General features: G+C 41.3%; 3 non-coding genes across 3 annotated transcripts; 1 reads left to right on the top strand and 2 right to left on the bottom strand.

The window, feature by feature from the left end:
• Positions 1 to 1,634: 1,634 nt before the first annotated feature.
• On the bottom strand, positions 1,635 to 1,722 carry trnay-gua (transfer RNA tyrosine (anticodon GUA)). Its single transcript is given in 2 exon segments — positions 1,635 to 1,670; positions 1,686 to 1,722. It is a non-coding gene; the product is annotated as a tRNA-Tyr (tRNA).
• Positions 1,723 to 4,131: 2,409 nt separating this feature from the next.
• On the top strand, positions 4,132 to 4,213 carry trnal-uag (transfer RNA leucine (anticodon UAG)). Its single transcript has one exon. It is a non-coding gene; the product is annotated as a tRNA-Leu (tRNA).
• Positions 4,214 to 4,506: 293 nt separating this feature from the next.
• On the bottom strand, positions 4,507 to 4,578 carry trnac-gca (transfer RNA cysteine (anticodon GCA)). Its single transcript has one exon. It is a non-coding gene; the product is annotated as a tRNA-Cys (tRNA).
• Between the last annotated feature and the right edge of the window lie 12,907 nt (positions 4,579 to 17,485).

Genomic DNA, 17,485 nt, shown 5'->3' with positions numbered 1-17,485 from the left:
AAGCTGAGGGATTACTGTGGGGAAATGGAGAATGACTAGGTTAACTGAAGATTTTAAATATTGTGAAAATTAACAGAACATATGAACACGTTAAACATATACGGGCATATAACATATACCTGCAGTCTCAGTCTTTGGATGGAATTGGTAGCGTATGCGCCCCGTCATAGTTACCGACAATTTTGTTGATGAATGAGTATTTCACATTGAACACTTAAGATTGGGTGTTCATTTAAAAACAGGGAATTGCCAGTAAAGATAAAAACAACAGATTCAGCTAGGAGTCTAATACGTTGCCACTAATGACTTTAGTCACTTCACCAAGCTATGTCATAAGAGTATAATGTAACTGATACCAATTCAAGTCAACATATGGTTTGTCCTCCACCTATGTAACATCAGCAAATGGCAGGATTTGAACCCACGCCTCCAGAGAGACTGGAGCCCAAATCCAGCACCTTAGACCACTCGGCCACACTACCTGCATGTATCAGTTCTCCACATCGTGAGACACACAGGGACCGTAACTAACGGTATATTTGTCAATGTCATTAGAATAAAACTTTCGCAAGGAAAAAGCCAATACTTTATTGGAAAATGTTGTCACTCTTTGTCATTTTTCTCTGGCATTGTTGAGTTTAGAATATTGTAACCAGCATTAAGTGAGTAGGTTTAGGTCTGTGTGAATATGGGCTGAGCATTTACCTGGGCTGAACTTATGAACATCTTCTTCTGCATATTCACTGTAAAGAGCCATTACTCCTCCAACTGCCAACTATTGTTCCAGAGACAATAGGATATACAGTTTTAGATTGCAAGGTAACTGTCCTATACCAAAGACTTCACTAAAATACCTCAAGTGTTCAAAACAGTTTGTCAAAATGGGAAAGGTCATGTTTTTGATTACAAATTCCAGCACAGTGGTTCATTTACCATTCAAAAACAAAAGTACAATCATGAAACACATACTACTTAGACAGAATGAACCTGGTCAGGTGGCAATGAAAGAATTCCAGAGACGTGGACCCTCTGGCACAGCCATACTTGGTCAGGACAACACCCCCCTTCTTGATAGTGCCCTTCTTGATGTGCTCCATGTGCACCTGGTCCAGCAGTGGCACCACCATGAGGTCCCTTCCGTTTGCCCCTCCCAGTTGCTCGTAACAGAGAGAGGTCTCCTGCATCCCACTCAAATATGCAGGCAGAGAGACAGCTCATGAAGGTGGGACCAGACGTGAGATTTTTTTTGCAGCCCACGCTCACGTTCAAATTGATAAATGCCGTACTCTGCTTCGGAATCGGCGTACCCCCGTCCTACGCCTGTTTTAGGTCGTATGCACATTTCATAAATAAGGGCCCTTGTGAGCACAATAAAGATTTCTTAAAGAAAGGTTTGTACTTTATAGTTCTAGTTTTTTTCCAGTTCTTCTGGTCACACTTGGCACTATTTCACATGGTTTGTCTGTAGTTCACAATTCTGTCAGGGCTTAACTCTGTCTCCCACACCTATTTTTTTTTTGTTTCTTGTCATGTCTCGGGAAGAAGTATTGTGCTTTTAGGTCAACCATCCATCTGTACATCAGAATCAAAAACACTTTATTGATCCTTGAAGGTAGCCTCTGGAAAAAAGGTGCTCCTTCGAGCCGGATTTGAACCAGCGCCCTAAGGATTTCAGTTCTATACCTCTACAGTCCTCCGCTCTACCAACTGAGCTATCGAAGGGAGCTATCACAGCCATACACACTTCTCATTCTCATTCTGTGAATGTGAATGTGATAACACGGGGCCCCCCTGGATCTGACAATCTTTAGGGGATGTAGCTCAGTGGTAGCGTACATGCTTCACAGGTTTTTATGGTTGATCGTATGAAATTCTGTCATATTGGAACTAGTTTTGCTTGAACACTGTGACAACACATATCCTGGACTGGATATGGAGGCACTGACTATTTGTCTAATCTTCTGGATTTTGTCTATGAAGAAGGAGGCAAAGTCATTGCAGGCCTTGTTAGATAACAGTTCAGATGCTACTGGTACTGGAGGGTTTGTTAACCTATCGACAGTAGCAAACAAAGCACATGAATTATTATTGTTTCCAGAGATAATATCAGAGAAGACCTCCTTGTCTTCGTTAGTTCCAAATTATAAATGCAAAGTCTCTCTTAAGCAGAAAATGCGTTTGGATTGGTAGGAAATGGAGATGGGCGTTGCCAAGAGGAGGCGCCTTTTTGATTGACAAGAAATGGATATGAAGTCTCTCAGGATTGGCAAAAAATGGAAGGGAGCTTTGAGTTTGATTGGTGAGAAAAGAAGATGAGAAAGTGGACAAATATGTTCTGGGTCATGACAAAGCATCTAGGGTTGATCTTAGCCTTTGTGTGAATACATAGGTCTCCACATACATTGTTTTTATTAAGATTGTTGACCAAATTGTTAGTATTTCCGAAACTTTCCCAACCATTGCGATAGCTTTCATAGCCTCGTTGGCGCAGTAGGCAGCGCGTCAGTCTCATAATCTGAAGGTTGTGAGTTCAACCCTCACACGGAGCAGGTGTTTTAAAATAAAAAACACATCTGATGCTGAAAATACAATGACAGGTGATTGAACACTGGCACATAGCACATACATGGAAGTTGTGATTCTACGGTTATTTCTGAGATCAACAATCTCAGGAAGGCATTTTACAATCAATTGGGAAAAATGGGAATGCATACTCTTAATAAGTAGACTTCCAGAGTATTTGCATAACAAAGGCACAAACATGGGCGTTGTGATAGGATGGTGTCGTTCATCATTGTTTCTGAGATCAACAATAACTTCAGAAGTTTTGAATTCAATGGCTACCTATGGTTTCTTTCTAGGAGCGGTTCAAAATTACGTTGCACTATTTTGTCTAATTGCTTAGGTCATAATATTTCCAGAGACTTAATTTCTTTCAGGTAGTTAATAGTTATGGTCAAATGAAGCTTCATTAAGCTTTCTGAACAATGTTCTTCATTTTCTGAACACATTCACCCAGTAGTGTTTTATTATTGGTTGTTCATCTGTGATTGCCCTAGAGGTCTCTCAGTCCAACACCTCTCCCGCTCATCTTTGTTAGTTTTACACTGTCCAGCATGAATCACTGACACCATACCTCACACTCATCCATGCATACACACTCACCACTGACTAAACTGACTACCACCATCATTGAATTGTCATTTCTTTTGTTGTAGTAATATAATCGCATTTCCTTCAACCTTTGCACACGGTCTTTTGTCCTGGCCTTTTCATGGGGTCATGACAAAGCATCTAGGGTCAGTCTTAGCCTTTGTGTGAGTACATAGGTTTCCAAAAACATTGTTTTTATTGAGATTAAAGACCAAATTGTTAGTATTTCTGAAATTTTCCCAACCATTGTAACTGCCTTCATAGCCTCGTTGACGCAGTAGGCAGCGTGTCGGTCTCATAATCTGAAGGTTGTGAGTTCAAACTTCACACGGGGCAGATGTTTTAAAGACAATAAAACACAACTGATGCTGAAAATACATTGACAGGTGGTTAAACAATAGCACAAGCATGTGAATGGAAATTGTGGGTCTATGGTGATTTGCAGTGAACATTGTGTTGTCCAGCAGAAAGACAACAGGTGTGTTTCTTTTCGTCTATGATTTATATCGTAGCAGTGCAAGCATTTATCCCGGGTTTGAGTTCCAGCCACAGCAGTTGCATTTAAAGGATTTGAAGCCATATACAACATTACCATTACAAGTTTTACCCAGGTTTCTTCTTTTATTCAGTGATAATTCAATTTTCAGTCAGCACAACAAGCACTTTAAATGTACATGTTTTACACTTTCTATTTTACTGTATTTATGTACTTGTACTGTAGTGTAGTATATTTATTGTATTATGCTCCAGTGTTTATGGGTGTTACGGCAGGTATGAGCACAGTTTCTATTTTTATGGATGAAGTAAATTTGAGATGCTGTTAAGTTTACTCTTCAGCAGGTGGAGACATTAAGTACTGGCCTTTTTCAATCAAGTATGGACTTTTTCCTTGCAAAAGTTTGTTTCCAAAGACATTAACAATCATACCATTAGTTACGGTCCGTGTGTGTGTCACGATTTGGTGTGATGGTGTGCGCAGGTAGTGTGGCTGAGTGGTCTAAGGTGCTGGATTTAGGCTCCAGTCTCTCTGGAGGTGTGGGTTCAAATCCCACCACTACCTTTTGAAAATGTTACTTAGTAGAGAGAGAGAGAGAGAGAGAGAGAGAAAATGGAATGAAAAGAGGACTGGTGGTAATTATGGCAGCAGTAAAGGTAATAGAACTATTACTAATAATAGTAGTAGTGCAGGGCGTCCAGCAGAACCACAGCAGCAGCTGCATCCACAATCCAAGTAAATCTGAGAGTGGAGAAAGCACAAGGGCTTCTGGAAAGAAGCAACATTAGTTACATGCAAGCTTTTTTCCTTTATCACCTAGTACTATCATAAAGATGATCACCTACACACATCCTTGCAAGGGGCACCCAGATTTGAACTGGGGACCTCTTGATCTGCAGTCAAATGCTCTACCACTGAGCTATACCCCCACACACTCTATGTTTAATATGCTTATGGTGCAGCAAAACAATGGCTGGGCCTCCACCATGTGGTTACCTTCACAGTCTGAGAAAGTATCCAAATCTCATCTACTGTATGAAAGGGAGTTAAAAGAAAGAAAACAGTGTAATCTTCTATAAAGGCCCAGGTGAATTTATGTTAATTACAATAGATGTCAACACTAAGCGCAGAAATGTGGTCCACACAAGGATCCACACTGTTACAGTACATGCTCGACCACAAGCACACAGAAGCACACAAACGCACACACACAGCACCCTTCCCCCTTGCTTACAAACTCCGACAGAAATCAGTTTTCACACTATAACTACTCAAATAATTATAATGTAATAATGTAGTTAATGTATGGAATAAATACTTTCTGATAAAGTAATCAATACGTTATGCATAAACTTACACTTCACGATCAGGGTCCTTTTCATCCAGAAAATCCTTTTCCATTTCAGAGTCCACGTAACTTCACTTTCAGAAGAGGGAATTACTTCTTCATTTGGTCTTTTGACCAATATAGCATCTGCCTCCTCCGCCATAAACCACTTTTTTCCTCCAAACATCTTTTCAAGTGTGTAATAATGTTTCCAGCTAGTAGACAAATTGCTAAAAGTTGCTCTGTTTACGAACAATACGTGCACCAATGCTCTACAATGGATGTCTGCGAGAGCGCACGGTTTATGCACAGACTTAATAGCCATTACGCACGGCTTTACTAGGTCACGCCCTAACCCGGGGGTCGGCAACCCGCGGCTCTGGAGCCGCATGCGGCTCTTTAGCGCCTGCCTATTGGCTCTCTGAAGCTTTTTCAAAAATGTTGGATAATGGAAAAAGATGGGGGAGAGAAATGTATTTTTTGTTTTAATATGGTTTCTGTAGGAAAAAAAAACATGACACAAACATTATTAACGTTTTTCAATGCTGTAAAAATGTGTAGAATAAATATTAAATTTCAACGTTTCTGTCAACGAAGATTTACGTCATAGCCTGCGACACACGTTTCTATCAGTAAGGCGGGATGCTAGGCAGGTGGCTGTTGTAAACAAACCGGCGGCTGTGTGATGGGCCATGGATCCCAAAGGGAAAAAGAGAAGAATAACTGAGGAGAACAGAGGATTCAACGTTTCTTGGATCGAATCATTTGCATTCATTGCCAATGCGGAAGGATTGTCTGAATGTTTGCTCTGTAGCGAGAAGTTGTCAAATAACAAAAAGAGCAATGTGGAAAGACATTTTCAAGGAAGGCATGCTACATTTGCAGCCGAGTACCCAGTTGGTAGTGAGAGAAAAAGTGCGATTGCATTACTTCTGGAGAAATTAGAGGAGCGCAAAAATAGATTTAAGAAGTGGATTGCATCTCCAAACTCCACTCCTGCTGCAAGTTTTGTTGCAACGCGGGAGATAATAAAACGCGGCAAACCGTTCACAGATGGTGACTACATGAAGGAGTCATTTATCAACATATCAGAACACCTATTTGCAGACTTCAAAAACAAAACCGAGATAATACAAAAAATTAAAGACATGCCTCTCTCCGCTAAGACAGTGAAGGAAAGGGCTATTAAAATGGCAGGCAACATCACCGATCAGCAAATCAAGGACATTAATTCAGCGCCAGCATACTCAATTGCCTGTGATGAGTCCTGTGATGTGATCGATATTGAACAGACTGCGCTTTTATGCAGGTATGTGAACTCCGATGGAAGAAGAAATGATCCAATTAATACCACTGAAAGGCCAAACACGGGGGGAGGACATATGTGAGGCTGTGCTGAAGTGTTTAAATGACAACAGGATAAACACCAACCATCTGATTTCAGTGGCTACAGATGGGGCACCCAGCATGAGAGGATCAAAAAGGGGGTTTGTGACTTTGCTACAGAAAGCATTGGATCGAAATCTGCTTGCATTCCACTGCATCTTGCATCAAGAGGCACTGTGTGCACAAACATTCCCATCGGAGTGTATGGCAGTGATGAACCTTGTGATCGAGATGGTGAACAAGATAATTGCAAAAGCATTGAACCACCGTCAGTTCCATGCATTGCTTGATGAAGTTGACAGCGAATATTCCGATCTCCTGCTACACAATAAAGTCCGATGGCTGTCCAGGGGTGAGGTTTTGCGCCGCTTTGTCGCTTGTTTAGAGCACGTGAAAACATTTCTGAAAAGCAAAGACCTATACTATCCGCAACTTGAAGATACCGAGTGGCTCGAAAAACTGCACTTTATGGTGGATATGACAAGCCACCTAAATAAGCTGAATGAAAGTCTGCAGGGGCGGGGAAACACTGCACTTCAAATGCTGGAAGCTGTTCTATCATTCGAGCGCAAGCTGACTGTCTTTGCCAGAGATGTACAACGAGGCACGCTCTCCCACTTCCCCTCCCTGAGAGAATTCAAAGAAGCCCATCACGATCACACACTCAACGGTGATTATTTGCAAAATGCGATCGTTGATATGCAAACTGCATTTGGGAGCAGATTTTGCAAGTTCCGAAAGGAAAAAATGACACTGTCTTTCCCTGTCACACCCCTGGAGATTGACCCGTCCTTGTTGAGCACATTTCCAGGAGTAAATCAAGCTGACCTTGAAATGGAAATGGCTGATATAGCCGACAAAGATTTATGGGTGTCCAAATTCAAATGTCTGACAGCCGAGCTTGAAGACGTCACTCGCCAGAAAGCCCAGCTTGCCCAAAGCCACAAATGGAGCGAAATTGAAAGCCTCCCAACACCCGAGAAACTTGTCTGTGACACATGGAATGCTCTTCCTGACAGTTATAGGAACATGAAGACATATGCATTTGGAGTATTATCCATCTTTGGATCAACATACCTGTGCGAGCAGATATTCTCAAACATGAACTACATCAAATCAAAATATCGCACCCGCCTCACAGATGAGAGCTTGCAGTCCTGCGTCAAGATTAAAGTTACATCTCACGTGGCCGATGTTGAAGCTGACCAGTGACGTCCGAAAACAGAAGTCACATTAAACGGGTAAGAACACAATCCAGTTATAGGCACATTTTTAGTAACAAAGTAGCTGTTTTTATAAAGTGATATCTGATTTTTGTCAGTATATATTTGGAATGACACTTAGGGATATTATTGTGACATTTGCACAGACGTCAAACTTGAACTCTATTCATTTGATTTTATATACTTTACCTTTTCAAAAGGCTGATGTTTTATTTTTAAAAATGTAGGCTGCGTTTTATTGCACTCTATTGCCCAGATAAGGGGCACGTTATGCACGTTTCGTTTTGTTTTTGTTTTTTTTAAATCCTCAAAATAGAAAATATATCAAAAATCTGATTTCTTTATTGCATTTCTTTACTTTCATCAAAGGAATGAAAACATAATTCATTAATGTTGTAATGAAGTTAAACTGGAGGCGACATCGCACAACAGAGTAGTCACGTGGTGCGTCATTCTCTGCAGGATGCGCGTTAGTAAAAATAAACATTTAATCATGAAGGCTCATTATGTATTTGTAGTTAACTTAGTCATTTTGATATTAGGCTAATATAGCTACCATAGACACATACAGCATGTGTTGCCTTCAATATAAGGCTTCTATAAGGCTTTTTATTTTTTTGCGGCTCCAGACATATTGGTTTTTAGTTTTTTTGGTCCAATATGGCTCTTTCAACATTTTGGGTTGCCGACCCCTGCCATAGACCAATAATATTAATAATATAATCAATATCTCTACAGTCTATGGATAATCCCATGCATCCCCTTTATTTCTTTCCAGCTAGAACATAAGGCTTCCAGCATGTAGCATATCCCACAATCCACTGCAACATGAGGTCACACAGGTGGGACGCCGCCTGTGCTCCAGAGACCCGTCAACAAATATGAGTAGATATTAAATTAATTTCTAACGCCGCTGCTTTTGCTGTGTTTATTTACAAGCTGCAGTTAGGAGAAAGATGCTTTTATTGTTTTAATTTGGAGATATTCTCCTCACCCAAGAGGGAGGGAGCGGTTTATGTAAAGGTAAATGTCAGACAAAAACAAGTAGGGTTAAAAATATATATTAAGGTAGTAAATATTAACAGCTAAAAGTAATATGTGACACGGAGGCCCCTTGGAGAGATACCTGCTGCTGTACAAGTTGCTGATCTTCAGCTCATTAGATGGTCAGTTAGCTCCATCTAGTGGACAGATAGTAGAACTCCCATCTGATGAAACTCAGTACACAGAGACCTCAAACTGTCTGACAACAACAGGAAGGTGACAAATGTGAAGGAGGATCAGTCGTATCCTGATCATCCAGACAGATTTGACATCTGGCCTCAGCTGCTGTGTAGAGATGGTCTGACTGGTCGCTGTTACTGGGAGGTCGAGAGGAGAGGAGAGGTTGAGATATCAGTGAGTTACAGAGGAATCAGAAGGAAAGGAGACAGTAGAGACTGTGTGTTTGGATTGAATGATCATTCCTGGAGTCTGTTCTGCTCTGATGAAGATGGTTACTCTGTCAGGCACAATAAGAGAAGAACAGTCCTCACTTCCTGCTCTGTCTCTAACAGAGTAGCAGTGTATGTGGACGTTCCTGCTGGCTCTCTGTCCTTCTACACAGTCTCCTCTGACTCACTGATCCACCTCCACACCTTCTACACCACATTCACTCAGCCTCTCTATCCTGAGTTTGGGTTGTGGTCTGGTTCCTCAGTGTCTCGGTGTCCTCTGCAGGACTGAGAGTCTCTCCTGTGGACAGAAACACTGACTGAAGACCAGCTGCTGAAATCAAAGTTCAGTCTGTTCACCATCACACACACTCTGCACTGTGAAGCAGATCTGAGACTCAAACACAAAAACATTCATCTGATTTCATCTCTGGTTATCAACATTTGAACTGTTTGACTAAAACACTTCATGATATTCAATTTCAATTCAATTCAATTCAATATTATTAATAGTATCAATTTATGACAAGAATTATCTTGAGACACTTTACCCATGCTGAACCCAAAGTCCCCCCCCCACCTAAGGTGGATCTCATCATGTTATTTTGCCTCACAAAGTCATGATTAAAGTCAGAAAGTCAAAGTGATAACTACTAGGGGTGGCAGTAGTTCAGTCCGTAGGGAGTTAGATTGGCGTCAGTGATCGACTTGTTTTAAATGTCAGGGAATGTGGAACAACTTAATGCAAAATGAGTTCAATAAAACAAGGCCACATGCTGATTATTTGATGCATGTATTCTTCCTGTTGCGTCTGTGTTTACACTCCTAATTAAAAGGTAAAGTTTCCGTCCACTAAAGGTTCTGTTGTTTTTCTGACAGACTCAGTATATTATTCTAAGAGTCTGCCAACATTATGGGATGGATCCCTACAGAGATAGACCTTTAGTTAAAGAGTAAGATCCTTTTAGTTTAACATGAAACAACCCCGAAATCACCATCACCAAACCCACCAGACTCCATGTAAATAATCACTACTTTTAGCGTGTATAGAGCAGCATATCTCCACCAGACTCCATGTAAATAATAATTACTTTTAGTGTGTATAGAGCAGCACATCTCCACATGAGCAATATTAACGTAGCGGGGAAACAAAGAAAGCGGAACCAATGTGCGGGTATTGGTACACCACGGGGCCCAGGTGACGGACACTTTCCTCCTCTTTGGAGACGAGGATGGCGGTTTGTTTTCTCACTCTCTGATGCCGTAATTCTGCTTTCCAGGTTGGTACTCGGTAAAAATGACAACAGACGGTTTCCTTCTGCCGTGTGTGTGGTGGACTGAAGCTGTGGTGGGTTAGTTATGGAGTTTATGATGTGGAAAGGCGAGCTAAAGAGCCGCGTTTGTAACCGCGGGAAACGGGTTTCGTAAACAATAGAGCTCGCGGCTAGCTAACAGGTGTGTATCGGGGTGGGATCATAGACAGTTAAAGAAATGGACCAACAGGTCCCGTTGTTTCCATGGAGACCAGTGAAGTCTATTAGAAGCTCTTTCCCGGTGATGCTGAGCGTTACTGCGCAGTCTCCAACTGAGCTTGAAGACGTAGATGTGACGTGAGCAACCTGTCTGAAAGTTGTAAGTCTTCTGGTAGATGTGCAAGAGAAATCTCAATCATTCACAATCAGCAGAGACGGAGAGGTAGGTATATGTTAGGAGATAACATAGGCACAGGCTAATTACTGCTAACTAACATGCTAGTTAACATTAACATAGACACAGGTTAATTACTGCTAACTAACATGCTAGTTAACATTAACATAGACACAGGCTAATTACTGCTAACTAACATGCTAGTTAACATTAACATAGACAGAGGCTAATTACTGCTAACTAACAGGCTAGTTAACATTAACATAGGCTCAGGCTAATTACTGCTAACTAACATGCTAGTTAACATTGACACAGGCTAATTACTACTAACTAACATGCTAGTTAACATTAACATAGACACAGGCTAATTACTGCTAACTAACATGCTAGTTAACATTAACATAGACACAGGCTAATTACTGCTAACTAACATGCTAGTTAACATTGACACAGGCTAATTACTACTAACTAACATGCTAGTTAACATTAACATAGACACAGGCTAATTACTGCTAACTAACATGCTAGTTAACATTGACACAGACTAATTACTACTAACTAACATGCTACTTAACATTAACATATGCACAGGCTAATTACTGCTAACTAACATGCTAGTTAACATTAACATAGACACAGGCTAATTACTGCAAACTAACATGCTAGTTTACATTGACACAGGCTAATTACTACTAACTAGCATGCTAGTTAACATTAACATAGACACAGGCTAATTACTGCTAACTAACATGCTAGTTAACATTGACACAGGCTAATTACTACTAACTAACATGCTAGTTAACATTAACATAGGCACAGGCTAATTACTGCTAACTAACATGCTAGTTAACATTAACATAGACACAGGCTAATTACTGCAAACTAACATGCTAGTTTACATTGACACAGGCTAATTACTACTAACTAGCATGCTAGTTAACATTAACATAGACACAGGCTAATTACTGCTAACTAACATGCTAGTTAACATTGACACAGGCTAATTACTACTAACTAACATGCTAGATAACATTAACATAGGCACAGGCTAATTACTGCTAACTAACATGCTAGTTAACATTAACATAGACACAGGCTAATTACTGCAAACTAACATGCTAGTTAACATTGACACAGGCTAATTACTGCTAACTAACAGGCTAGTTAATATTAACATAGACACAGGCTAATTACTGCTAACTAACATGCTAGTTAACATAGGGTTGTGTGTGTGGTTCTGGGTGCTGGTGCTTCCATTCCCTGGTAATGAGTTATTTTGTGGTTTTTAACGTATCCTGACAGGATTGTTAATGTTAAAATGTTGTTTAACTATTAAAGGGGAGTTCCTCCTAAAAGTTCTACAGAGTATTAGTAAAGGAATGTATTATAAGTTCAACTATTATCCCCAGGTGTATGATGGTTCATGTTTTGACTCTGAAGTTGTTTGAATATTTATTTCCAGCCAAAGAGGGTTTATGATTTCCATGATGACATTAGTATAATGGTGGAGTTTTGGAGGTAGAAAGAAGAGATATATATTATTATTGAAACGGTACAGTAAGGGTGATATTTATTTGGTAAGGACGAGACTATTTCTGGGAATTTGAGTGTGGAAGATTTTACCCACTGAAAAATGGGGAGTAAAGAAAATGGTGTTACGGTTCTTAAATTGAAGTGAAACATGTTTCCACGAGGGGAATGTTGTTGTTGACGACTGTTTTATGCTTTTGTGTTTGGGAGAATTTGTAATAAACAGAGATTTGGAGACGAGGACGGCGGTTTGTTCTCTCACTCACTGACTCCGTGATTCTGCTTTCCAGGGTTTCTCCTCTGAGAGTTAAGTAGTGAACCCCAATCAAGAAAAATCACTTGTTACCCCGGTTACTCAATTTGAAACCACCCCCTTGGGGCAGACGTCAAGCTGGCGACCGGAGCAGGAAAGGTGGAGGAAGAGGAGGAGCTTGCAGCAGTGAAGGAGGAAGAGGAGGAGGAGCAGCCTGCAGCAGTGAAGGAGGAAGAGGAGGAGGAGCCTGCAGCAGTGAAGGAGGAAGAGGAGCCTGCAGCAGTGAAGGAGGAAGAGGAGGAGCCTGCAGCAGTGAAGGAGGAAGAGGAGGAGCATGTGGTGGAGAAGGTTTTGGACCGCAGAGTGGTGAAGGGAAGAGTAGAGTTTCTGCTGAAATGGAAGGGGTTCTCAGAGTAAGTATGAGTCTAGAATATTAATACTTGGGGTTCTTGGTCCATATACACACACACACACACACACACACACACTTTCAACAGCATAATTTTCGGGATTCTCAAAGTTGAAGGTTGTGTATCTTGACTCTAAGGTGCAGACCCGCAAATAACCTTAAAAAATGGCAACAAATAAAAGGAATAATCCAAACTAGCAGCTAGAGTGAGAATGTATTTCCTAAAAAACAAAGTGTGAGGAGATGTTCTTCTGTCTGCACTCACCTTTCCAGTGAGGAGAACACATGGGAGCCGCAAGACAACCTGGACCTGGACCTTATCGCAGAGTACATGCAGAAACACGAGGAGGAAGAGGGGGAGGAGGAGGAGGGAAAGAGGAAAGGTGTCAGGGAGGCCTCGGGAGACTCAGAGGAGCGAGGGAGCAAGAGGAAGAAGGAGGAGGTGAGTGAAGGAAAGAGGTTACTCCAGACTGAAGAGACCCAGGAATCTAATCTCAAAATTAATGAATGCACACAGACGCTGTCACAAAGACAGAGAGACATGCGCACACACAGAGAGAGAGACACACACACACACACACACACACACACACACACACACACACACACACACACACACACACACACACACACACACACACACACACACACAGAGAGAGGCACGCACATAGAGAGAGAGAGAAAGACATACGCGCACACACATAGAGAGACACGCGCACACACATAGAGAGAGAGAGAGATTGTCTTGATGTTATTACTGTTGCTGGTTTCTTATTGCGTAGCTGATAGATTTTCAGATTGTTTATGACTTGTGCAGCCTCCATATTGGTTGTTGATGTTCAGGTTGTTGCCTAGCAACGTGTAATCACCAGTAAACAGACCAGCCTGTGGAGCCCCGTGCTTCACTGTTAAAGGTGTATTACACTGTTTGCTTCGTTATGGATGTGTGTGTTGTAATAGGTGAGGCTTATTCTCAGTTTGTGTTACTGAGCAACATGTTACAGTGTTGGTTGTATTGTGGTACACCGTCATGGTAACGGTTCTTCTGCCACGCTATCAGAAATGGGGCCGACGCACGTTGGCTGCCGCTCACATTACAATTTAACAACAAGTCTTCAGTAGTACAACAATGACTGAGAGGTTATTGGGCCGTCCAGTTACTCATCGTGATGTTGTGTTGATGGACGATGAAACGCGGGAGACGGCTTTGAAACGCAGATACCAAATTCAAGCTAAGAAATGTACATCTAAAGCTAACGTTACATAAACATAAAGAGGCTAGCTAGCTAACTGTTATCCTTCTCACGACTTGACTCTTTGCTGTTGGGACTGACCCCCCCACTGCTAAAAACCCTAAAGGTAACACTGTCACATGTTCATTATTATGATTTTTAATGAATTTTAGTGAATTTTTGCCATACTATACTATTCCCTTTTTTGAAAAGGGGAAGTAGCTCAAATGGTAGAGCGCTTTTCCATAATCTGAGTCAGTGGAAGCATTTTAAGAACCAGTTTTTATGAGAAACATCCCATACCACAGTATGAGAAACATCCATAACCAGCATGCTTTACTGTCTTCACAGTGGACTGGGGCTTGATTTCAGTGCAGGGGGGGTCGGAGGACAAACTGTCTGCGGCTCCTAGACCCAAAAAGAACAGTTTCCCTCTCATCAGTCCCCAGAATGTTGCTCCATTTCTCTGTTGGCCAGTCAATGTGTCCTTTGGGTTTTTCCCATGTCGGTCAGGCTTTGGATGCCATTTCAAGGCATTTGAAATGATTTTGGCAGAGCAGCTTATAATCTTCTGCACTTCTTTATATGTTTTCCCCTCTCATATCAACTTTTTAATCAAAGTCCTCTGTTCCTCAGAGCAATGTCTGGAACGAGCCATTTTGCTGAGTATTTCAGTGTGAAATGCACTATAACCAGCATGCACAACATGTGCTTCCTTCCTTTCTTAAATATGTATATATACAGTATATAGATTAAATATGGGCCATAACTGACACCTGTTTCTTCACAGAATCAATCAGCTCACTAATTGAACACAACACTGCTATTATTATGAACATGCTCCTTTCAATTACAGATTCAATTCTACAGAATGAGCAGCATGCATGTCATGACTGTTGGTTTTCTAGGACTCTACAACACTTACTAGTAAATTATTTGCCATGTAGAAATATCACTTTTTCCCAAAAAATGATTCATGAGTTTAGTGATGCTATTATTTGAACACAACTGTACATCAAAGCTATTTTTTAAACATCCATGACCACGACATATGTGCCTGTGTTTTTCAGAGGAGTCAGTGATGCTCAGCAGTTTTATTCAGAGCACAGCAGAAAGCTCTGCTGAGCTTCAGAAATGCTTGAGGAAATGTAGCTTGTGTGGACAATACCACATTACACTACCATATTACTTACTTACACAATACTGCTGGCTATACAAGTTTGATTTAGCAAAAACAACCTCAAACAAAAGGTCAAAGGTCAACTGGTGCCCCTCATTGCTAATACCATCAGGAACAATGGTTCCAATTTACTTTACTGGAGTAGAGCTGTTCCAGCAACATGAAGACAACACGGTAACCCTACAGATACCAGTGAAAGCTAAAAATCTGTGGGAAATGTTACATTTACAACTTTCCCGGCACAAAGAGTCCCGGATGACCGGATGACCATATTGTTACCGGCTGGCTAAAGGCTGGCAACAAAAGGAGGCCACACATAAATTGATCAAAAGTAGTTTATTTATCACAAACTAACCAACAATGGATGCATGGATTACCATAATGCAACTCCATAATAGTGATGTTGGCAGATAATTAACCCTCATGTCGTCCTCGGGTCAAAATGACCCGTTGTCCTACATCAGTGTTCTTTTTAATTACCAAAATAAACATGATTGATTCCACACAACGCTCTTTGCCAAGTACAAATCTCTACTTTCATTAATATTGGGGTGTCTTATTCAATTTATAGCATTTGGAGAAAACAAAGTGTTTTTTAAATAGTTTGAGTAAAAGTTGACATATTCCAGTCTGTGATTATCATCAACATCCATTCCTCTAATTTTATTCTAAATAATTCCTAATTTCTGCTTTTCTCACTCAAACATTAGGTATAATTTCCTATAAATGAGGTTATTGACCATAAATTCAAAAATAACTGTAACAAAGTCAAAGTTAATAAGTTGGTGTAATGTATTGTTAAAGGTCAAAAAAGTGACAAAAACTGAAGGAAATTTAAACATTCATACAAAGCCTCAACAAAAGTGTTGATTTTCAATTTTAACGGGAAGACAACACAAGGGTTAAGAAAAGTATTGCGTCAGTCAAACAATGTTCCATAGACATAAATGTTGTTTTTCTAGTTTAACCCGTTTGCGCGGATGCTTCGCGACGACACATCTACCGCCAGTTACTGCGTTGCGCAACTCTGACCCTCCCGCCGGCTGCTGCGTGGCTCAGCGTTTTGTATTTGTCGGTCTTTTCATGACGTGTGCAGCAGAGAACGTCTGGTTCAAATACACATGAGGCGGGTCTTGTTGGCCATGTGACCACTAAAATGTACTGTAGGTTGCTGAAAATCACGTCAATCAACTAGACGTACATATGCGTTTGTTTATGAATGTTTGAGAGACGAGCGAGAAAACGGCTCCGAGGCAATCAGAGGAGGTCAGAGACAGCGAGGGCGGGGACGTTGAGGTGGAAGATAGTGAGGAGTTTGGGAGGGAGAATGTCTTCATCATAATCTACCACTTCCTCTGTCGGAGCCGTTTTCTCACTCGTCTCTCAAAACTCCATAAACAAACGCACATGTTTGTCTGGTTGATTGACGTGATTTTCAGCAAACTACGGTACATTTTTGTGGTCACGTGGCTTGGAATAGCCAACAAGACCCGCCTCATGTGTATTTGAACCATGACAGTGCGTTCTCTGCCGCACGCGTCATGGAAAGAACGACCAGTACAAAATGCTGCGCCACGCAGCAGCCGGCAGGAGGGTCAGAGTTGCGCAACGCAGTAACCGGCGGTAGATGTGTCGTCGCGAAGCATCCGGCGCAAACGGGTTAAGATAGAGCTCTACAGCATGGCACCTCACTAAATCACTCTCTTGGTTTTTCTCTGTTGATAGAAACGGAGAGGAAGAGGAGTCAAACGTCACCGCTGTCAGCACTGTGACAAATCCTTCACACATCAGGAAATTTAAAGATTCATCAGAGAGTTCACACTGGAGAGAAACCGTACAGCTGTGATCAATGTGGGGAAACATTTTCTCAGAGTGGTAGCCTTAAAACTCACCAGCGCATTCACACTGGAGAGAAGCCGTACAACTGTGAACAATGTGGGGAAACCTTTTCTCATAATGATAGCCTTAAAAAACATCAGCGCATTCACACTGGAGAGCAGAAGCCGTTTTAGCAGGTCAGGGAACAATGTGGTGAAACGTTTCTCATAGTAGTAACCTTAAAACTCACCAGCGCATTCACACTGGAGAAGCCATACAGCTGTGAACAATGTGGGGAAACCTTTCTCATAGTAGTACCCTTAAAAAACACCAGCGCATTCACACTGGAGAGAAGCCGTACTGGTGTGAACAATGTGGGGAAAACCTTTTCTCAGAGT

Source organism: Etheostoma spectabile, unplaced genomic scaffold (genome assembly GCF_008692095.1).
Source record: "Etheostoma spectabile isolate EspeVRDwgs_2016 unplaced genomic scaffold, UIUC_Espe_1.0 scaffold00003843, whole genome shotgun sequence".
Classification (NCBI taxonomy): Eukaryota; Metazoa; Chordata; class Actinopteri; order Perciformes; family Percidae; genus Etheostoma; species Etheostoma spectabile.
Note: the sequence above shows the minus strand (reverse complement) of the source record. Positions and strands in the feature narration are given on the sequence as shown.